This window comes from Gadus macrocephalus, chromosome 9, assembly GCF_031168955.1.
Source record: "Gadus macrocephalus chromosome 9, ASM3116895v1".
Classification (NCBI taxonomy): domain Eukaryota; kingdom Metazoa; phylum Chordata; class Actinopteri; order Gadiformes; family Gadidae; genus Gadus; species Gadus macrocephalus.
In genome coordinates this window covers 12642771-12667350 of record NC_082390.1, presented here as the reverse complement: position 1 = coordinate 12667350, position 24580 = coordinate 12642771, and the positions used below count along the sequence as shown (strand labels likewise).

At 44.6% G+C, this 24580-nt stretch overlaps 1 protein-coding gene across 5 annotated transcripts in view; it reads left to right on the top strand.

Moving 5' to 3' along the window:
* Window positions 1–2220: 2220 nt before the first annotated feature.
* tspan9a (tetraspanin 9a) overlaps window positions 2221–24580 on the top strand; it is a 139202-nt gene continuing 116842 nt past the window's right edge. For 2 of the 5 annotated variants that reach the window (XM_060060808.1, XM_060060805.1), the window contains exons 1-2: window positions 2221–2534; window positions 15011–15073. The gene's annotated coding sequence lies outside the window, so the exon portion shown is untranslated. Of the gene's footprint in view, window positions 2535–15010; window positions 15074–22175; window positions 22372–24580 lie in introns of all 5 variants that reach the window. The other 3 variants (XM_060060810.1, XM_060060806.1, XM_060060807.1) reach the window with 3 other exon arrangements.

Genomic DNA, 24580 nt, shown 5'->3' with positions numbered 1-24580 from the left:
GGAAACGCTTTGAGTTCTGTACATTTGGAAAATCCTTTTTCTTACCTTAAAAGTCTCTCTCTACGCTTTGAGATACCTGCTATGAGTCTTGATGCATGCCAGGCTACTGCACATTGAGTGATAGTGGAGCAGACAACTGCTGCACATCCAACAGAATTCCTATTGCCTTTTGTGATAACGGGAATGCTTCACCTCTGAAGAAACCATGCAGGAACATATTTACTTTTATGAACACTCTGCAGAGTTATTCATCTCCGTCGCTCAGCTCTGCCAGAGGTGGGTCTACAAGTCTTTGATCAGTCCCAATGTGAAACCATGACTGCGATGGTTTATAAAATGAAACGGAAATTTAAGTAAAAACATTGCTCATATCCGGGTTGTCAGGGTTTAAGTGTAATGCTGAATGAAGACTCCCCTGATTGGTACATCGGTGCAATATTCGAGTTTTTGCAAGAAAACAACAAATGTATTTATTAATGAGGCACAGCACCCAAGGTTGAATCAGTTGAAAAAAACACCCAACTCATTTGACCCTGCATTAAACGTTGGATGCCACTTTTGCACCCCCCCCCCCCCCCCACACACACACACACACACACACACATACAGGTATATTGTAGTTGATGTGAAACCCATCCAATCAGCATGCAGCACACGTCCCGCTTCTTCTGCGTCTCCTCACTCCATCCATTATCCAGGGGGAGGCACGGGTAATTAGTGACGGTTTGGCTGTGTGCCAAGTGCCTCCCGTGCCTCCAGTTGAGTCATTAGCCTAGCATAGTCCACCTGCACAGCTCTGTCATGCCAGATACATCACCGGCACCAAGGGTCGACCTCCAATTAGATTCCTAATAAGGCTGCCACTGGGGAGGCTGATGGGGATCCAAAACTGACTTTGAGTGTCAAGATGGCTCACACACAGGTAAACAAAGGACTTCAAACCCGGCACTTAATTTTTCTTCTAATAATAGGAAAGAAGATTTTGGCAGGGTCGGCTAGCATGGCAGGGTCCTGCCATGCTAGCCGCTATCTGGGAGAATCAAACGTAGTCTGCATTCAATTATTAGCCATTTTCTTTCCAGCACCACCTGACCTCTGGGGAATATAGTGGAATTTACATTGCTCAGAAGTAGCATCGTTAGACCCTACCCTGGTTGGGAATGTGTGTGTGTGTGTGTGTGTGTGTGTGTGTGTGTGTGTGTGTGTGTGTGTGTGTGTGTGTGTGTGTGTGTGTGTGTGTGTGTGTGTGTGTGTGTGTGTGTGTGTGTGTGTGTGTGTGTGTGTGTGTGTGTGTGTGTGTGTGTGTGTGTGCTGCCAGGCGGACAACCGGCCTTGCATCTCAGGCTGTGCAAGGTGAGTGAACGGCCTGCCAGCAGGCCATATGATTAATGTGGACGGTTAGGTCCGTCCACGGGATAGCTACCGCTGAGAGCACTCGCTGGAGTCTAACTGGGATTTCATTATGAAGGATTTTCCAGTAAGATCTTACTTGGGGACAGAAAGAAGTATTACAGATTACAATCAGATCACGTTATGTTATGCTACATCTGGAGAGCAACGTGGCGCATAATTGCAACACATCCGGTGCGGCAAAACTAACCTTGTACACCCAGTCACTGACGTTAAATCCCCATTCAGATTGGACTGTTCATATTTTATTGAAACACACACGCTAAGAGGTTTAAGAGGTTAATGAGATACAATAGGATGAGACAAAACTAAATGGTTGTAAACAGAAAAGGCAGTTTAATAAAATACAAGATTTGTAAGTGGCTAATTTCAATGAAATGCAGGGGTATATGTTCAAGTTAGCTTTTTCATTTCAACATGACTACTGACAATGTAATCAAGACAAAGACTGTGCGGCTGCAAGATGAGTTAAGATTCCCCACTAATTCAGTGTTCCTAGGTATAGCCCCTTAAATAAAATAAGAGTAGGCCTACTTTTAAGTCAACCGCTGTAACCATGAATGAACACTGATTCAATTCAAGTATATGTGGTTAAATATTTATTTGTGCTAGGCTAGAACATGAAAGTTAATAAAAAATATATTTTTTAACATAATTTTGTTAGGCTTACTCCTCTTCTGCCCAAAAATAAACCATTTTAATAAGTGAACAAAATCTGCCCTTTTCGCAAAGGCCTACGGTAGCTTGTTGAACCATTCAATGTTCTGCCTGTAGGAGTCAGTAAGCGAGTTTCTCTCATCCTGAATCATTTCCTTCTGGTCCTAGAACAAAATAAGCAACCGGGTATCAAAGAGGGTCGGAGATTGTTCGGTTACCTTAAAAAATAGTACGCCTCTTCATAAGCTTTTTTTTTTTACAATGATATATAAACATAGGCCTATTCATAAATTCAGCAGCCCCAAGCGGAAGGAAAACGTCTCCTTGTCAAACTTATTTGAGTTCAACTGAATGGAAGTTACGAGGTGATTTGTTTTCTTCTGCCCTCGCTTCTGATCTAACTCCTCCACAGTCTGAGAAGTGGCAGCATTATACCAAGGTGAACGATTGGAAAGTACCTTTGCCAGGTGAGAGACCTCTAGTAAGAATTGCTATGGGTGTTTAAACGTGGGGGTTATCCATCGTATGTTTATGATAGTGACGATTGTGTCTCCTTGTTATCTGCCCTCTGTAATGTAACTTTACTGACTACACTTACAAACTATGTCATTGTAGAGAATATTCGGTACACTTCAGTTGTGAAGTCCATAATGATAGACTTAACGACGTGATAGTTATTAATTATGAATGCATTATTGTATTTCAGCCCAATGTAACGCAAATTTTGCAAATAACGAGTGTGTTTTAGGGGGGTCAATATACGGATTAACGCACAGATTTCGCTGTTAAAACAGCCCTGCTTGAGAAATATTAAAGTAGAGCAGCTTTGTTTTGACTTTTTGTCTGATGTTTTCACTATATGCCTTGCAGGTATTTTAAGTGTTGTCAGTGCATCTGGTGTTGATTAAGTACAGACGAGAGGATCTACTGCTCGCCTATGTTGGCCAAGCTCGTCTTTTTATTTAACCAGAAATTTCCTGATGTTTTAGATTTGGCTTTTACGGCCAATGATACTTTAACACCTACCAATGTCTCTGCAGGTCATAAAGTGTATCTTTCATCAATGGAACCAAAAACTCTTATACGAATTGTCACTTTTTGAACCGTCACTTTAACAAAGGCATTCAAGTCTGATCTTTTAACATCATAAGATAGCAGCTTTGCACATTGTGTATCATATCTCTACTACACTGGGGTTTCGGAAGAAGGCTTTTATTGTGAGCTCTTACGGTTGAACGCCCATATGGTGTTGCCATTTGGGGTCACTGAAAAAGAAGGGTGGATTTTAACAGAAGAATAAGCTGGTCAATGTTGTGTATTGTGTGGGTTCAATAGACATTCACAATGCAATGCAGAGCTTTCAAGGAGGCATATTTGTAGCCTAAGTGTTTACTGCCCTACACGGCATTGTCATTGTTCAGAAAAATCTATTTGGACAATAACTTGACCATACGAAGTACAAAGGTCATTTCCAACATTCTTTCTATAATCTCATCAATCTAAATCTTTGCATTTTGACGTTTTCCCATATTCTGATCTGTTGCTGACAATAGGAAACAGCCACTCTGTACTGAGACACACAAGCACGCACACACACAAACAAACACACACACGCAATGTGTTTACGTCTTCCACTGCAGTGGGTGAGCTCTGTTCTGGCCTCTCATGAAGGGCCCTATTCTCTGGGACTAGGGGCCTGACTGTGCTGTCCCAGGCAGACCTCTCCTAGTCTCTCCACAATAGGCAAACTGTGCCCTCCCTATATCAACATTTTCTTTATCTCTCTGTCACACACACACACACACACACACACACACACACACACACACACACACACACACACACACACACACACACACACACACACACACACACACACACACACACACACACACACACACACACACACACACACACACACACATTCTACAGTATTTCTGTTTATTTCTCTCTCTCTCTCTCTCTCTCTCTCTCTCTCTCTCTCTCTCTCTCTCTCTCTCTCTCTCTCTCTCTCTCTCTCTCTCTCTCTCTCTCTCTCTCTCTCTCTCTCTCTCTCTCTCTCTCTCTTATTTATATATATATATATATATATATATATATATATATATATATTAGTAGGGAGAGTACAGCCTGGTGTATGTCTTGGTGAGATATCTCTTGGAGTTTGGGGCTGATGACCCAGGCTCCCATAACTCCTCCCTTCGCCCTGACGAACCCTCTGTATGTGCCTTAACCCTGTTAGAGAGAGGCCCATTAGAATCACATCTAATGGCCTTGCACATCCACCTGCTATGTGGAGGTTTCCTCAAGCTGCATATGGAAGTAATGCATGACAGACGGGATGTCATGTGATGCCTGCTCTTTACAGGGCCTGGTCGATATGTATTACAACGTATTATGTATTATCACGACAATTCTGATTAATTTATCATAACTTTCGTCGCGGGATGGCCAGTAGAACGTAGATCATTTATTCGATCCAACTTGAGACTAAAACTAGTTTTTCACATGGCGATGCAACGATGATTTAAGATGAGAACCGTTAATAGCGAGTTAACATCCTGACATACTCTACATAGAAGATCTCAGGCGGGTACACTCCGAGACTATATCCGAGACTATATCCTGACCCCACTATTTGACAGTGTGCGGCTGTTTATAGTCGAGTCTATTTCTGAGCAGGGATCCAGCATGCTTAGTTTCCCACAGTGCAGCGGCCCCAACCCCGCTGCTCCAGCACTGTATTTATACTCACATCTTGGTTGTGGAATTTGAGGGGTCGTGTTCCAGTAACAGAACGCGGAACTGCCTCGACCATGACATTGTTTTTGTGTTAGTGCGCCGATTTTGAGTGTGGTATTTCAACGATTACACACACTATCAACTCCCTCATAAGTGTCATACCAGACCACACACACACACACACACACACACACACACACACACACACACACACACACACACACACACACACACACACACACACACACACACACACTAGAACACACGCACACACATCTTGAGTTGACGTTAACGGCCAATAAATTATAATATTTCGCAATATGTAATTATTTTCTTTCAAGAAGTCTTTCTTTTGACAGCTGAAGAGAAGTCTTCCTCTCTACCCTGTTATGGCTTGACGGTGGGCCTTCAGCCAGAAACCCACTTTTAGTTTGAGAACGGTTGTATTTTTGGGATGGGGACAGGATTTAAATTCCAATGTGAGCTTCCTTCTGCAACGTTTCTCCCGTTCCTCCTCTTCCCTTGTGCAATAAAACGTGACACTTTATTGGGTGGCTTGGACGAGATGCTCCTGGAATGCTGGACATGGCTACTTGACTTGACTTTTCTTGGCTCTTGTAGTGCGTCTAAGCATGTTAAAACAAAAGTCAGGCAAATGCATTGTGTCCGTTTTATATTGGACCGATCACATTCACATTTAGCCACTTAAGAATGTAATACGACTCATTTTAATGGGAATATTTTTGAAGATCGCACTACCTATCGGAAGTTAGAGATAAGTAAGAGAGTCAGGCTTTAATACTCTGTTGTAGACATTTAGAATAGATCCTAATCTCAATCTTTGTCATTTATAATTGCAAAAGTGTAGTTTAAAGATATTGTGTTTCATTTCAGATTTTACGACTGTAACCATTTTGTTTTTGTCACAAAACTTTTCTTTCTAATGCCTTCACTTTAAGCAACTATAACAATTGTCGATAACTAAAATTACCTTATGGCTTTAACAAATTGATTTCCTAAAACATGTTTGTCAACAACCACGACCAGTATTGCCCTGTACAGTATATTTCAGCATAAGCAGTTATTGTACGACTACATTTGTACTTCTATGCAAGACAATGATGTTTAAACTATTGTTTTGTTTTTTTCTGTTTATGGTTTATGCAGCCATTTTTATTTCAACCCACCTTTTGCCTCCCTTTTTGGAAAGCAAAAATGCAGACTTTATGTCTTCAATCCCCCTAATAATAGATTGTATGTGCATCATATCCCTTTTGTGTGATAATAATAAGCAGAAATGTGGCTACAGTTTCACTTTAACTGGCAAAACAGGGAGGTAAGAGGGAGTTCTCTTCTGTCTTGGCCTTTGAGTCAAGAGAAAACGGTAGCCAAATGTAGCACTATTTCTTAAAGCAATCTGCATCAGGGAGTATCACTGGCAAGCGGCTGCCTTCTCTCATTGTGCTCCCTGCCAACGCTTTAATCAAAGACACCTCTGTGAGTCACATGAGGGCCTGGGGCTTTGTGGAGTGGGACCACCACATCACAGCATGTTCAAGATTCACACTCAACACGGGCCTTTCTGCCTTAGATCAGCGCTCATCACACCATCGGCGACTTGCTCGAGCAATTCGGGCCCCGTCGCCTCTTTCTGTTACAGTTGAGTGAAGAGTACAGAAAACCAACTGTAATAAGCTGTATTCATGCAACAGTCCTTTCTAGTGATGACGCAGTGGATGATGGTTAACCGTTTCATTCAAAGTATTCTAATTTATTCTGAATGAAACATTATAAACCGACTGACTCTTTGGTTAATGGCAACAACAAACCTTTCCTTCATTTGTCGGTGGTCACTGTCATCCGTTCCAGCTGTCCGTATCTTTGCCAGTTAATCTAGTCCACCACTTGTGAGAGAGAGTGTATCAACACATCACTGATTTTCAGTGTAAACCAGATGATACAGGTTCTATATACAAGGAACATGTGCAATTATTTTACTGATTTGCCTGTTAATGAAAGGACACGCTTGCTGTGAGGCCCTGGAATAGCTATGTCATGGTAAATGAGCTCATTTTCTTCCCAAGTGACTTCAAAACTCTGAGGGACTTAACTCAAACCTCATGTGTCCTGTGTAACTAAGTACCATCCCATCTGTGTGTTCTGGTTTCTAACATTAATCCAGTCACCTTGCGAGCCTCACACTTACTATTAGAACAAGCAGGCATCTGGCATCATGCAATCATCATAAGCCTACTGTGTTTACTGCTATATAATTGAGTTCTGGGATAAGGTGACTAGCGCCTTTCCCTGCCATTTAGATATCGATCATTAAATTGAGGACAATTATAAACAAGTATGAACATTAGGATTATCATTCCAAACACTAGGAAATTTCAGACAGTTATTAATGTATATATTAACAACTTCCCATATATATGGCACTAGGGAGATTTTATAGTGGGGGGCTCAAGAAAGCTCATACAACTTCAACCTCGCGGCATGGAACAACTATCAACCTTTTCTAGCTTTTGCTGGCCTCGCAACTTTTAAACCAATTGGCCTTTTCTACTTTTTGCATGCAGGTCAATGTGACTTGATTGGACAGTGCCAAACAATAATATCCAATGGGAAGAGACAGCAGTCTTTTTGGTGTCTTCCTGCTTGCCCACTTGAGCCACCAAAAAGAACACTTGAGATTTTGTTCCATGATGGATTCCATCAAGAGCTGCGAGCCTTCCTTACAAACCATTGTGTTTGTGACTGCATCCGTACTCGTAATGTGGGGGGAAGAGTAAATATAGGGTGAGGAGGAGGCTTCATGAGAAAACAAAAGATGGCTTCTAGCAGAATGATTATACACACATTATGATTATACTTGTCTTATGCTTGCATACATTTGCTTCCTCCTTGTCATTGCCTTCAAGACCTGATGGATAATTAGCAAGCATTATCTATTTAATTAGCCTTTCAGAATGCTTGTCTAAGTGTGTGTGTGTGACTGTCACCGTATGAGGGGAAATGTTTAACCCATTCACTTTATTTAGAATACATAATCAAGTTTGACAGGCTATTCTTGGAAGTTGAACTTTCATCCGTCCTGTAGCCAATGACCTTACAGACAGGAAGTTATGTCAGTGGCCAATGAGAGACAGGCAGGGGTGATTGTCTTCAGTAGGTATACTCTATAACCTTGACATTACAAATGACGTTGAATAGATATTCCTTGTTTTCCATCGAGAATGCTTCGACTTTATATGGAATTGCTTACTTGATTTTGTGCTTGTTTTCCCTTTTGAAACCACTGCCACAGATTACATTTTTTCTAATAAACTACAAAAACATGGAGACAAAAACATAACCATCAACAACTGTGTGATTGTTGTTTGATTGTTCACAGATGGACTAATTATTCTGAATACTAAACTAAGCCTGGCATCAGATTACCAAGCTTGTTGTTTTAATGCCTCATTTACATTCAATACCAAGTTGTTAAATAATTGTTAGACAATTATTTTTGGAAGAAGACTAAATGTTATATACTGAATAATCTTTTAAGAATAATGCTCTAAATTGTATAGATATAGAGATTATTTTATATTGTTGTCTCATTGAGATTAAACATCTCTTTTAGAAGGTGATGTGGCAATTGCAGTGATTTGATGGCAGCATATTGTTTTTTTTATAATCTGAATTCTCTTCTTAAATGATAAATAATATAGTTTAGAGCTATAGATAATCCAGATGAACATCTGAAAATGAGTTCTGGACTATGAAGAAATGAAAAGAATCCTTGAATAATTTTTTTCTGTTAATTAATTCATTGCACACTTGTGCAACAACAAGGTATTGATTTTGAATAACATTAACTTCCCATTGTTGGTGTAAAATAAGACTGTTCAGTCAAGCGTGACTGATTAGCAAATCCGCAAAATATCACCACTAGGTGTGGTTGGTCAAACTAGTCAACCATTCAGCGTGTACTCGAGAAGAATAATTGAGGAGGATATTAATTTGCTTTATATTAAAACAAAATAATGATTCAAAAGGGTTAATGTGATATCGTTCTTCTGGCACATTTGCTTGAACATTGAGTTGTCACTGGAGCATTTTAAGTGCTTTGAATGGGTATGTAAAAAGAGATAAAAAAATGGAGCATTTAAATATATGAGGCATGACCCAATCCCACAGAGGCTGACGACGTGGGATGCATACAAAAATCTCTTTTCCATCACTGCAATATCATTCATCAGGCAACAATTGCAGTCATGACTAGCCAATTTCTGTAATCGTAGTTTTTAGAGAAGATCAGGGCACGCATGCAATAAAACATAAGATTGAACCCTTCTGCTAAAGGTTAGAGGAATGATCGGCTTCTCAATAGACCGCCTTCTTGTTAAGCCAAGGCATCCACCTTCCCTAACCTCTCCCCTCCTTTAGCCTTTGTCCTGCTGTCCAAACACTACCAGGGGGGAGACAACATGAGGTGATTCTCTTGTCCCTTATGTCTTGCATTTCTTTCATTGGCCAAAGCTGTTGGCATGTCTTGAGACGTTCCACTTAACATGCAAAACAGATGGACAGTACGTGTCGCTGCCGGGCCCGGTCCTTTACAAAGCGATGTTTAGAAGTGGGTTCATGATCACTGCTGATAAGTGGAACATATCAGGGAGTGTGAAATGCTACCATTGTGTATTCTGGGACATTTGGCAAACTGTAATATTAATCCCTATTGAAACTATTGTAGATCTCTCGACGCCTCGCACTCAAAAGACTGAAACAAACCATAGCCTGGGCGCCCAGAATGATCAGTATTTGTAAAGATAGTTGTGTGGATTGCACAACAGTTATAATCATTTTGAGAGTATGATTGTTCTTTTGGTCACCTTTGGGCTGAGGGGGACTGACTAAAGGGAGAATGATCTTCTCTGGTTTAGTTCGCAGAAACAGCACATTGCTGTAGGAATTATTCTATTTAACACTGTAGATCAGAGTCTCCACTCCAAATATGACTTCCTTTCACCTGCAGGCTTTAGCTCATGGAAAGTGGTGGATGTGCAACACTGGACTGAAGAGATTTATACCAATTTGATATAATTACAATGTTTATCATCCTCGTCACGACAGCCTCTCTTTTGCTTCCACGGCTCTGGGCTTTCCAATGTGCGAGTCATTCCCACAACAACAATACATCAACATAGAGTCTGGTCTGTTGTTGAACTGAGACTAGAAAAATCCTAAAGCTAGTTCCAGGAGGGATGAGCACCTGCTGGGTGCTCATCCCTGGGCTCAGAGAGGGGATGCCACCTCACTAGGATCACACAGACACACACAGAGCCGTCTGGCATGGCTAATTGGTTATTCGGGGCTTGCGAAATTTTCCAATCATGGATGTGATGCCTGAAAGATGATAATAATTAGGGAAGCGAATGCTGAAATCTTTGTTTTCTTCATGGAGATTCTGAAACATGTTAACCAGGAAACGCTTCTTTGTGTTTCGCAGAGAGTGGGAGAAAGCTCAGTAAACGTTAGACGAATTGTTTTTTGTTCAGCACCTTTTTGCTTTCATACAGACATTCATACAAACTGTTTTCAACTTGACAATAAAAATGTAGCACTATAGACTTTCAAACCAAAGAGGTAGATTTGTTTTGGAGCAATGTGATGAGGGCCATTCACAAGTTAGTAGCAGTGCTAGAGCCTGCTTTCTTTTGGCAACAAAAATCCGTTAGAATATTTTTTTAAACTATTTTCTAGATCAAAGACGTGTTAGATTGTATCCTGACCATTTTTCCCTCACTGGAAAATGTCCATGTCGTTGTAATTGATTTAGGACTGGTGGTCTTTGTCATGGCCGATGTTGAATCTGTTTAGTGTAGCTGCCAAACGCAGCATATGCTTTTAATCATACCAAGTAATGTTCAGTCTCATGACTCCAACTTCAAACGTTGCACAGTATGACTTATAATGTTTATTTGAAGAGCGCAGCAAATTCACACATGCATCTCTTTTTGTGAATTTCTATGCTTGATGAATTCTACCGGGTTGATTTAGCGGCATCGAAACCAACCTCAGATTTTCTCCATGATGTCAAAGATGGTTTTCCAGTCATTTGACAGATGGAGAATGAAAAGTGCACTATCTCATTTATCGTCTTACTGAACATCCTCGTTCTCCGGGTTATTTCTGTATATCTATGGTGCATGTTTTGTGATTAGCCATGTTTAACAATGCATGGCCGATCGGTCAATTTTCTTGTCCTACATCACATTCACACACTAATTTCTATTATTGGGGCAGGCATAGTTGTTTTTCTTTCCCAGCAGGAGCAATACGGTGCGGGTTAAATGAACGTGGATCTCTCTCTATACATTCTAAGCTTGGATGCTTCCATCACATGGGGGTGAAGTTGAATAGCGGCAACAGCGGCAGCATTGTGAATGTTCGTTCTGGACGGGCACCATGGCTACTGGTGTCCAAAGGGAAAATCATCCATTGATGGGGCGATCATCTGAACAGACTGCCGCTGAATGCAGACTAGGGTGCCAGACCGTGACGCCAGTGAATGGGGCTTTTTTATTTTATTTTTTTGTTGTTTTTGTTCATAAAGGGCACCTTGGCATTATGGTGCTGCCACCCACCTCTCCGTCTTTAGAGAGCCGTTGACAGAGTTTTGTGCCTTTTTCCGAGCCCGAGTTTGGCTGGGGAATTAATTATCCATCCTTTTTACACACCTCGTCTTGGCCTTTCCTATTCAGTCCTGCTTTCCTCTCTCTCTCCTCTTGTTCTCTTGATAACTGCTGCCCCCCCCCACCCTATGTGCTATACAGCGTTCAGTACAAGTTCAGTTGTAATTAAGTGCATTAATTTAATCAGTTGTACATAAAGCATGTGACAGTTTGGAACACACATTTCATAATGAATGCACTTAGGGTTTCGTAATCACAGACTGATGGGAATTTAAATCATCGCGGTCGTTTCTGTGATAGATCACAGCCTGCCATTTGTTTTTCGGTGTTCACCCAAAGCTCTCTGGAGCTATTTCCATTTACTAGGAGTGGCGTGCGCTGTTTGTACACAGTGACAGTGAGGAATTACCGTTCTTCGAGAACCATCAGAATAACAAGCACAACCGAAAAACATCAAGGCTTTCAGGTATCAATGTATTAATGCCCTGGGATCGCTAGGCCCACGCGTGAGCGGGTGTAGGGCCAATGCAACACAGAGTGCAAGGACTCTACTGGCTCCTGAGGATATTAATAGAGTTGTGTCGCCCCTGACTCGGTCTTCCTGTTTAATATGCACACGGCTCCAGCGGACGCAGGGTTGGCTTCATGACAGAGTGGTCTGTCACGGCTGGGCGACAAACCCTTTTGAGTCATCGCAACGCCAACCACCCCAAACTCGGTGCCAGGCCACGCTAGTCAGGATAGGTGTACTATAGCGGGGATCATCTTAGACACACACTCATGCACGCATGCCAAGAACATATTTAGTTTCAGATATGCAGGGAGTAGAGAAGAGGATAGAACCCAGGCAGGAGGAGCAAGGGATTTGGGGTGCTTAATTAACATCACCTGATTAGATCCAAGAAAACCGCCCAGTTTCTCAAAGTGGCCGTCTATTACATCAGCGAGACAGCGTGTGCTATCGATTTCAGTATTTAGTACGTATTATCTGGTGGTGGTTAAAGTGATAGTAGACATGAACAGAAGCAATCAACAAGCGGAGGCTATTCACCCAATTGAAACCACCGGGGAGCTAATGAAGAGATAAGTGGGAGAGGGTGGTAAGTGTGATCCTGGTGGAGGGAGTGTGGGGAGAGTAGGAAGACCCACCATGGCCATCCAATGGGGGCAGAGAGTTGTAACAAGTCCCATCTGTGCTGCCCCACTGACCTGTGATCCCTCAGAGCACAGCAACAGGTGTATATTCATGAAAATCTGCTTCCCATTTTGAGTATTATAGGACATTATTAAAATGCAATCAGTGCTTTGTAACCCGATGACCCGGAATTTTGGGGTACTCACGGAATCTGAAAAGTGGGAGACATCAAATTTTAGAATAGATATGTCTTCTATGAGCTGCTGACCAGGGCCCTCTCCTCATTTTTATGATATGCAGCTAAATACTCGGTGTGTCGCATAGACGTCGTCATCGTCCTGCCGTCCCTCCCCGTTCTGTGATTGGTTCCCTATCTCAGGCGAAAATCTGATCCATGGAATCCAGGCTGCCGAGCAGCGCGAAATGAAATTGCGCGCAAGGCAGCATGGGTATACCCAGGCTAGCTAAATACATGTTTCGGTTCTTCATTTCAATCTACAAATAAAAAATAGTTCAGGCTTATTGGAGTTCCCTTTTCGAGGCATATTATACATTTTGCAGCCATCTAGCTCGAAGTGATGACTGTGAAACCAGCATTGCCTTCTCTCTGGGAACAATTTCAGAGCAGAGAAAAGACACAATTGAGTCACTTGCTGTAGAGCGTAGCAGAAGCAACATACAAATCAAGCCTTGGTATTTTCTCTTCTGTCTGGTCTGTCTGGTCTGTCTGTCTGTCTCTCTGTCTGTCTGTCTGTCTGTCTGTCTGTCTGTCTGTCTGTCTGTCTGTCTGTCTGTCTGTCTGTCTGTCTGTCTGGTCAGTCTGTCTGTCTGTCTAATATAAAGTAGTTAATTTACTGTGCTTTTAGAAATGTTGTTGATCCTACTACTCCTATACCCCTTTATCTCATCCAGTACAATATTGTTACCATAAAACCAACTCCAACATGAATAATATTAATGCATAATAACACTTAATGGAGTCTCTTTATTAAGTATCTTCCCTCTAGGGCTGAATTGCATAAATAAATAAATACATGGTGTGTTTTCAGTGTGTAATTCAGGGGCATAAGTACACACAACAGAGGGAAAGTAGCCCCCCCCCCCCCCCCCACAACAATTACAGACCAATTTCCCCTTGACTTATTATTCAAGTCAACAAACATTTCCAGCCTCTCTTTTCCCTTGCTTCCTCCACTTCTGTCCCTCCCTGCTCTCCCCTCAGTGCCATGTGACTGGGAGCTGGGGGACACAGCCAGACACGGCGCTGGCCTCATCTGCCCTGGGTACGGTCAGACCCGACCTAAGCTTCTGAAGACCCAAAATAAAATTGGGAGAGACAAGTGGAAAGACTTGGCCTTCTGGGGGCATGACTTTGAGCTAGACGCCAGATGCTGGTAGTGGTACTCAACTGGGACAGGTTAACGTAATATCCCCACAAGAAGGAGACCAAGGAGCCCTGTGTTATTTCGCCACTGTTAGGCATGCACAGAAGAGGCACTGCTTGGTTAAATTGTGGGTTTGGGCCTGTTGCTCCCTTTTTTAGCAACCAGTAATGCTCAGCCAGTCGCAGACGATGGGTCACTCTTGACGTGACTCATGGAGCAGTAATGTTGTGTGGCACGTGTTGGACACACCCTAATGTAATCATCGTTCTGGTATGTGCTTAATCTTAAGACCAATGCTACATGAGTACCGGGGGACAGCCACAGGGTATTGGTCACTTAGTACAGGTGCAGGTCTCACCCAGCTGGAGGGAGTCTGGGATTTAGGGTCCTTGAAGAAAACCAGACTGTTCCCCACCAACACCACCCATGACTGGTTCCAGTTTTTCCTTTAACACACACACACACACACACACACACACACACACACACACACACACACACGCGCGCACACACACACACACACACTCAAAAGCGCACACACACACACACACACTCAAAAGCACACACACACACACACAAACACACTCAAAAGCACACACACACACAAACACACTCAAAAGCGCACACACACACACACACGCACGCACGCGGAACTTTGCTGCACTGCAAGTGTGTCTGTACCATAGGATGTGATGATGACGACTTCGGCAACAAATAGAGCTATGGCCACTTCTGGCTATGCATTGCAGTCACATCATTGCTCTTTCTCTCATGAATAAGCACCATGTCTACACATTACCCATAAAACTGTACTTCTCATTGATGTTAACCGCTGCCTTTGAATGGCTATGACCCTCACTTGGTCAGAGCCCAGTTGGGGCTACGTGTGCCATTGCATGACTCAAGAGTCATTTCCCTCCCCCTCATCACTGTTGATTTCCCCCCAATCAATCGGACTGAAACCCTTTTGTTTTTTTGTCTTGTTTCCCTGATAGGCTGACGCAGGCACACACCGGACGTCCACGCCAGGCTGCTGTTTCCCACCACATCCAAGCCTGGTAAGAGAGGTGTCGCGTGCTAGCGCCAGGCTACTTGAAACAGGAAACAGAAATAGTGTGCCTGTGCCAGCCAATCAGCTGGTTTGGCTGGAGGTCTATTAGAATTCTCCCTACAGTCCAATGTTTTTTACACGCTTGGGTAATGGAAATCTTTGGGATTTTTCAACCTGTCCCCTATGTTGACTTTTCGCCGGTATTGAGCCATTTTGTAGTGTGATCCTTTGTGGAAATAGCACCCTGTCAATGTATGTCCTCTAAAAATGATTGTTCTTGTCACCTACAGGCTCAGATTGACTCTATCACTATGAAAAGGAGCCTTACAGAGAAATGAAACTTGTTTCTTTTACCTTTCGCTGGAGCTGGTCTGTTTGTTATTGTGTTCAACCGAGTCTCGTTCTGACATCTCGTTGTTGTTGCAGGATATTTCCCCATTGTCTTTACAATCTCAACCCCTCCTTCCCCTGATTATTCTAGATAACACGCTTTCTGTAGTACAAAACACAACAACTCTGCTTTCTCAAGCTTTCACTCAAGTTTTCACCGTTCTTTTTTTGGCAAAAACAAGCACTTTAGGTTGACGTACATTGGTGGGGCACTATTGCCCCAAGGATTACATTGCAGCCAGTTTCAGAGGATTACTGCAGCGTTCTTGCCCAATACTGGACACATTTCTAATTAAATTCTGAAGTGGGAATTGGAAAATAGGGTCCAGGTTAAAAATGCAAATGAATATCTTAATGACAATTTTATACATTCTACTCAAGATTGTAGGCTGGTATCGATGCTGTTTATTACAAAGTGTTTATACACCGTAGGAGAGGATGTGGTTGTGCACAATTCAAAGATGGGTGTTATGATATAATAGGACTTCCAGGAAACACACTCTCCTTAATGACATGTTTTCCATTGGTGAATTGTCACTCGGGTCAAAGTGTTTCCTGACCCCACCTCGTCCTCCATAGTTGTATTGTAAGTAACTACAGGAAATACCATTCTATATGGTTGTACACACACACACACACACACACACACACACACACACACACACACACACACACACACACACACACACACACACACACACACACACACACACACACACACACACACACACACACAAACAACATCCTTGCTTGGAGAATATAGATTATTATATTGGCCTGCTTAATGCTTATACTAAATGAGAGATAACCCAATCCTTTCCAATGATTTTGAGGCTGGCACGCATGCAGAAACAAACAAAGTGTTTTTTCATGAATTCTTGAATTCGTCCAACAAAATGTCAACACAAATGAATACAATTCAATCTTTTTTTTTAATTGTATGCACTTGGCCTTTGATTGGTTCTTACTGGGGGATTGCATAATATGCTCATATCCACCAGATTGAGTTTAATGCATAAAAAGCTGTGCTACCATGGATGGACAAGGGTTTTTCAACAGGGCACAGTGTAACAGTGCCCTCTAGCAGACAGCCGTGGTTCTGCAGGGTTCCTTCAGCAAGCACAAGGAATATGGCAAAGCAAGAGATGTGGATTAACATAATTGGATGAACATATTTAATAATTTTGCGGAACTGAATGCCTTCAGCATGGTTTTCATTTGTATGAGAGTGTTTAAAGTGACTGAAACCGTAGACTCGGTTTGACAATGCGGTTTGACAATAGGTGAGCCCTTTCTTAACTGGGAGTAATAAATGAGGTAGCTGTTGGTCTTGGCATACCTTATCTAGAGAAGAAAAATAGGGATGATTTGACATCCTTAAGTGTTCAATCTAAATCCGGGACAATTTTGTTAACTTTGGACCATCGATTTAGGTTCATTGTTGTTTTTTAACATACCTTTTAGAATTCTACTTTACCACTTTACATTCTTCTCAGAATTTATTTGAATTGGTTATGTGGGTTAATCAGAGCCAAGTCATGGGATATCTCCCCATGAATTACACCTACTGGCAGGTGTAACTTTTTAACAAACACATTGAAATTCAATGTGAACAGGGTTAGACTTTAATTTCACACTCATTTCTAGCCTGATTAAAGCCAATCAGATTAAACAAATAGAACAGAAAATTCTGGAAATGTATAACTGTAAGATAAACCTAAATAAGTAAGATAAGATTAATATAGCACTGTAGGTCACTGACTTGATTCCTAGTCATGTTTGAGATGTCCCAGAATCACTGACTTATTTAAAGGCCTGTGATGGCCATGTGATGTTGGATAGGCTCCAGCACTGCAATAAATATGAATGTATCAATATATCTTTCTCCTATTAGCTTGTTTGTTTTGTTTTGAGATTGTCTGAGCAGCCTCCAACTGAGAGAGAGAGAGAGAGAGAGAGAGAGAGAGAGAGAGAGAGAGAGAGAGAGAGAGAGAGAGAGAGAGAGAGAGAGAGAGAGAGAGAGAGAGAGAGAGAGAGAGAGAGAGAGAGAGAGAGAGAGAGAGAGAGAGAGAGAGAGAGAGAGAGCGAGCGATCACTGGCTTGGTAATGTGCTCTCTATACAAAAAAAAAAGCTGAAGAAAAAAAACAAACATCAAGGATGCGCTCCACTGCACTTGGCAGCAGGGCTCCCTGGCCTCCTGTGTTTGATGGCTGTGTTAGTGCAGCTCACAACACATTGCTCCTTGGGGGTCAAGTGGCTGCAAGGGCGGGGTTCTGGCCCAGAACAAAGGACCCGTACGGGGAGGACGGCACCATCGCGCCTTGTCCTTGTTCAAGGATTTGTCGACGGCTGCGGCGATGACCAGCTGAACTGGCCGATGATCGTTAATCCATGTGAGATTCTCGCCTGAGCAAACCGCGGCTGAGCAGATACTGTGGATGATGTATCCATAAATAATCTAGTCGTTGAGCCTTCATTTTGCGACTCAAATGTGTCCTTGCAAGCCGGCTGGCTTGCCAGTGTGTACACTACACCGTGCTCTTGAGGAAACAAGTCAATTTGTTTGGAAATTGCTTTTCAGTCTGAGCCTTGACCCTTTTGCTGTGCATGTGAAACGTGTCTGGCTAGTCTGGTGTGGTCAGGAGTAGGGCTGTGCATCTCTCCTTTATAGGACGATCCGGTACGTATCTAGATACATGCGCTACGATACGATTCAGGGACGATACATTTTAATATGGAACGATTCAAACCGATTCGATTCAATGTTCTAACGTTCCGGTGCGATTTGATGAGATATGATTCAATCCGATAGATACATCTAAGATTTGTTTAATGTTAACACATTATTTTTCTATTAATTAAAATAACCCTTCTATAAAAGAGCCATTGCCTACTTTCACATAGATATATGGTATAGGTACCATGGAATCTTATTTTTCTTTATGGCATGGGGAAAAAAAGGGAAGACGAATGTATCAATTTAGAGCGTATCGATGTAGTCGCACCTGTGTTAATCCAACCGGATAACGATTCATATCGGTGAATCGTTACACCCCCTAGTCAAGAGGAATCGCAGTGTAATGGCTCATTTGTCCCCAGCTGTCATTACCACCAAACACACACACAAACACATGCACCCCGGCACGCAGGTAGGAACACATATATCCCCTCCCCCACGCACACACTCACACTCACACAAACGCACACAAGTAAATGTGTTGTATGGTTTCCATAATTTCATAATACATTAGTTCATCAAGTGAACGTATTCCGTATCTGTGTCCATGTGTATTTGAAAGTGTGTTGGTCATGTATGGAGGGTACAGGAACCAAAGGCGCGTCCGTTGTGGCCGGATGCTGTGCTTGTAGGTGAGCCAAACTGGGCCCTCTTTGCTCCAGCGGTTATCAGGATTGCCTTGGAGAGGACACGGTTGAGGAGATTTTAATCTTTCCCAACCCGTTAGGCCAGATTTGCCCTCATTTCGGGCCAGATTATCTGTCCGTTCCACTAGAGCAGACACGGAACGGACAGGGATTGACCTTGCGGCACTGCACATGTCATCTTGAAAAGGATTGTGGTATTTAGGGCCAAATTGGCTGAAGCAGGATTGATTAGAAGAGTTATGGGCGAACCACACATTTGAATCAACTGGTTTTACGGGATTGAAGGAGGGTTAATTCAATATTACTCACATGATCTTGCATGTCAAGGAACAGCAAGAGGTGGTCTTGTCATGCTCTTTCTTTGAGCTAGTGTAAAACTTTTCTCTTTTTTTTCGTACTATTGTCTCTTCTGCGTCGCTCCCATGATCTTGAAGCCCTGTCGTACTTTATCGACAGTTGCTGTGGGCCTCTTGTCAGTACCTGAGTAGCACAGGAAGTATTTAAAGGGCTCTTTATAAGAGCTCTCTCTCACTCTTTCACTCTCTCTCTCTCTCTGTCCCTTAATGGCTTGCGCTCTCTCGCGCTTTCTCTCTCTCAATAGCTTTTGCCTTCTGAATGGCTTCAGCTTCCTCGTTAGTATCGGATGCAGGTAAAGTTGTTGTTTGTGCACTGCCACTAGCATCGGTGCGTGTAACTTCATCCACCGTTTGTTATGCTTACTGCCTTCATTGGTGCAATGGGTGAAAAGCTTTTAAATAAAGGCCATTTGTCTCGCCCAATTATAACCCATCAATTCAACCTCTGCTTATTTCCACCTTAATTGAGCATGATACAGTATTTAATCTGGCATCCCCTCAGGAGCACAAGTTTGGAGCAGCCAAGGGCTGATCCGGAAGTGGGTAGGCGGGGGCGGGGGGGGGGGGGGTTGAAGGGCCTCGAAGGGCCTCAGTGCAATTAATCCCACTGCAGTGAAGATGCTGAGGTAGTGCTCGTGGTTCCTTGATTAAAGGCCGTGGGCAGCACGGTTCTCGTGTTACACGCGGTCGCCGGGTAACCGGACCCCCTGTGCAGAGAGGAGGCACAGGGGGTCTTCAATCAAAGCTGTGAACCCGGGTGGAGCATCGTGCTCCGACCGGGTTTGCACTGGTTTTCACCCCGTTGCAAAGTTATACGGTCGAGAGCGGAAGACAGCGTGGGGGTGTGGGGGAGGGAGGAAATGTAGGGAGATCTCACGTAAGCAGCGTTTGATCGGTGCGTTGTAACGCGTGCGCCACTGATCCCGAGAGGAATTGTGGAAAGAATACGCCTGCTAAGGGTCTCTCTCTCTATCTCTCTCTCTCTCTCTGATGTCCAGCATGGTTCTCTTCCATTTTACTTTATTATATCATAGCTCAACGCTAGCCACTTAGCCCATAAATTCGTTTTGTTCGGAAATTATTCGATCCACAAGTTGGACATTCATAATGGTTATTTCAAAAGGCTGATGTCAACTTTTTCTCAAAGCGGTGACGAAACGGCATGACGGATGAGTAGTGCACTAGATTACTCTGTTTCAACATGAGCTCATATTGAACATGGTGTTGATGATGATGGATGCCACGCCGAGTTCCATCTCCGGCTCAAGTCTTTAGTTTCCAAGGCTACGTTTCATTGGTTTTTGTCCATTGATTTCTTACGGGGAAGGGTTTTGCTCCTGTCCTGATTATGTAGACTATTTTAAGCTGTGTTGGCCTTGTCATTTTATCTATGTTGCGGTCTGTGTGTGTGGGGGTTTGGGGGGGGGCATGCTGCCGCACCGTTTAAACCCTGGTTTACCATAAACAACATGCAAATTGGAATCTGTACCGAAATTGCGTCTCCTCAAGCTGTTGGTGCAGAGCTGCTGACCGCCACTTGACCCGTCCCCTGCCGCCGGCAGCCGCGGTTCAGCCCACACTCCTTGTGGCCCGCTCTCTTGTGGACACGGACATTGCAAGCGTAGCATTGGCTACTGTTAAGAAACAGCTGAAGCGTTATAGCCTAGCCTTCCCTAATTAACCGGATGAAAATAAAATCTCAATAGCTCGAGGATGAATGCAGACCTCACTGTGAGTAGTTTATTTCTCTCTCTCTCTCTCTCTCTCTCTCTCTCTCTCTCTCTCTCTCTCTCATCTCTCCTCTCTCTCTCTCTCTCTCTCTCTCTCTCTCTCTCTCTTCCCCCCCCCCCCTCTCATAAAAAAAAACAACTCAATTGTAATATCTTATCCTGCCCTCTGGCCTCCCTGTTGACTCAGGGTCGTTGTTTCCGTGGCGACGGCGCCACGCTCCGCTTTCAAAGCACTGCCACGGCCGATTTAAGCCCAGACAGAGCGCCACTCTTCACTATTAGGTGCTCATTTTTTTTTTATGACGGCGGAGGCCTTACCGCACGGATCGATGATGTTCAAATGGAAAATCTCTAAAGGCGTTGGAGGAGTGTCTGGTCTTGAAGTCGGTGAGCACGTCGGTGAGAGTAGGGTGGTGCAGAGGGTGGTGGTGTCTAGGGTGGGGGGGGTGTAGGAGGTAATTGGAAACACCGCGAGGCTGAGTCTGCAGATCAGATCCGGGCGTTGCAAAAACACAATGTTCCCGTCAACCACGTATCCATATCATCTGAGAGCCCGCTCCGCCGACCGCCCCGGCGGTGACTTTAAAATCAATTTCTGGTGTAAAATTACACTGAGGACAAATGATCTCTCATTCGTGCCTTTCGATTTTCTCGCTCTGTGCTCACGTTGACACCACTAGAGGTCAGTGTGACCCTTAGCTGCTGTGCCGTACGTGTGAGGAGGTTGGGGATTGCGGTGGGTTTGGAGGTCGGGGTGGTGGTGGAGGGAGAGGGCAGATGGTGGTGTTGGTGATGGTGGTGGAGGGGGAGGAGGGCTGGTAGTGGAGGTGGTGCTGGGTTGTTAAAGAGTGCTTCCTGTTCATAGGGGCAAAGTGGCAACCCCTGGCTTACCTTATCAAGAACCTTATTTTCGAGTCCCCTTTTCTCCGCTTGTCTTTCCCCTTGCTCCCGCATTCCAACCCCGTTCACCAAGGCAGAGAACTGATGGATGCCATTTGCAGGAACAGGAGAGAGCTCCAAAAAGTTGTCCCTGCAACCACCGTCTGTGGAGCACATGGGTGGTTGTGGGGGTGGGTGGGGATGGGGGGGGGGGGGGGGGGGGGGACCACGCTGGCTGCTCTAAAGGAATAGCTAATGCCCGCAATGCCCTCATTGACGCATGTCAGTCTATTTCAGGCTCTGCGGTGAGCAAGCCTCATACAAGGCCAAGTAGGAACCGATGAGCTCAGTGATGGATCGTTGTTACAGCGTCGGTCGGGACCAGTTGGTCAGTCAGGAGCCAGGACCGCCTGCCTGCCTCGGCGGGACCGGCCGACCCGGTCCCGGCCTGGAGTGCCCCGCCTGCTCCCGGGTCACCGTGCGCTCCGATGTCTCGTGCTCATGCACGGCTCGCCGCTGACAGGCACAAACCCGATTCCAGATGACATGCAAGCAGCGCTTAAAGGTGAGATCCCTTCTGATATGCCAGCCGATGCATTCCTTCAATCCTCCTCTCCTTCAGTGTCTCTCTCTCTCTCTCTCTCTCTCTCTCTCTCTCTCTCTCTCTCTCTCTCTCTCTCTCTCTCTCTCTCTCTCTCTCTCTCTCTCTCTCTCTCTCTCTCTCTCTCTCTCACCCTCTCTCTCGCCCTCTGCTCTCTGCCCATAAAGGGAGCCATCCCTCAGCCCCCCTCCCGTTGCTTCTCCTTATTGATCCCCATTCCTCCCCTAGTTCATTCCGTTCCCTCTGTCACCCACTATCAATCTCACCCCTCTCCCCGACAGAGCGCTAGTTCGCTCTCCGTGGGAAGGAGGGGGGCGTGGAGGCCCAGATGGAATGAATGAGACAAGGCTATGGAGAGGGGGGAGAGGAGGGCTGGATGAAGGGGGGAAGGAGGGTTCAGACGGTGAGGGAGGGATGGCATTAAGCAGGCTGAAGGGTGACTGCGGAGAGAGGCAGGCCCGGTGGAGCCAGCCCCAGGCGTGTGGGCTCCGGCTTGCACATGACTCTCTGTGCGTAGGAGGGCATCTGGGGCTGCAGGGGGGGGGAGGAGAGGAGTGTAGGGTAATCGAATCCCAACGTGATGTGCCCGTCCTACTCCCTGGGACAGTTAAAGTGTGACAGGGGAAGAATGGGAGGAGGGGGTTGGCAGGAGGGAGGTTGTGGAGGATGGGTGTGTGGGGGGGGGGGGAGGTAAATTTAGCCACGGCTCCATGCGGGCAGACTGCAATGTGAGGGCCGGGGGAATGCACATGAGAGAGCGTCCGGAGGCCTTCTTTGGTGACTCCGGAGTCTCTGATCTGATCCAGCCCCTCTCCCCGCCGGAGCCCTGCGTCCGCAAGTGTCAGGCAATCACAATACGAAACACCTTCTGTCCATCCCTGTAGTCGCGAGGGGCCAAATGGCGCGATGGATCACATTGCAGCGTGGCGGTGGCTTGTCAGGAGATAAGTCAGCCACACTTTATTTCTAGGGGTGCAGTAGTAGCATCTGTTCCCTAGCACGGTTATTGAATTTCAAGCGCAACGGAGGAGGCCTTTAAATGGATGTTGGGCCGGGGCTAACGGCGGACATTCGGTGATTCATACAGTCCTGTCGCTCGCACGGACCCATCCGTCCTCCTCCGGAGACGCATGCGGCAGTACGGCCCCCGTCTCTCCGTGTCAGTGGTTCTGTCCTTGAACAAATACTAAATCTCTCTTTAAATTGGGCTTTAGCCGAGCCCCTCTCTCGCCCCCTCTCTCCTCCCCTCTGTCTCGCATCGCCTTCCCTCCCGTGCGTGCGTGCGTGCGTGTGTCATTAAGCCACATCAGGCCCACGATCAGACGGAAGGTCGCCAGTCGACAACGTCACGGCTCTTCGGATACAAACGCCAACCTTGGGCGGAGGGGGGGACTCGTACAGAAAAAAGAACGAGAGCTTTGATTAGACTTTTACGTCCATTAGAGCCATTCACGAGGTGACCTTCTGTAAGCCACCTGTCATTGATGTGCGCTGGTGTTTCGCTAATGGTGTCGCCGCTAGTGCCGTAGAGAGGCTATTTTCCCAGATGACGCTAATGGACACATGAAGGCAGAGAGGACTGCGTATTGTTTGGTGGTTTGAGTTGATCAAGCCCGTGTCCAAGTGGAGCTGGCCATTATAAAAAGCAGTTTGGTTACATAAGTAATGACATCAAAAGAGGTTCAGCCGCCCATTAAAACTGATAAACGGCAAAGGCAAGGCCTTCGTATATTTGATTAGATAACTTTCACGTTTTATTAATAGCCTTTATCGCCTGAAGGTGTGTGTCTTGCTGTACCATAAATATGGCGATAATTAGGTTAAGGTCATTCTGTGGTTGCTTTCAGTGTACATTTTTAGCATCACAATTTAACATAAATTGCAAGTACATTGCTCTAGTATGTCAGGTTAGGTAAGCCCACAGTAATTTCCTATCGTGATGTAGTTATCACCCAGACGGCGATACACATAATCCTATCCTATCCTATTGTTGGGAAGAGAAACCCTTCCAGAGTTCAACTCTTAGTGAACTTTGTGAAATGCATTTAACATTTATGTTATAGTCCTCAATACAGGTGGTGGAATAAATCTCAAAAAAGTGTATGCATTTGAAGGAGCTGTTTGTCGTCTTTGGTGTGTGATGTAACCTCAAATTGCACTATTGTATCATGTT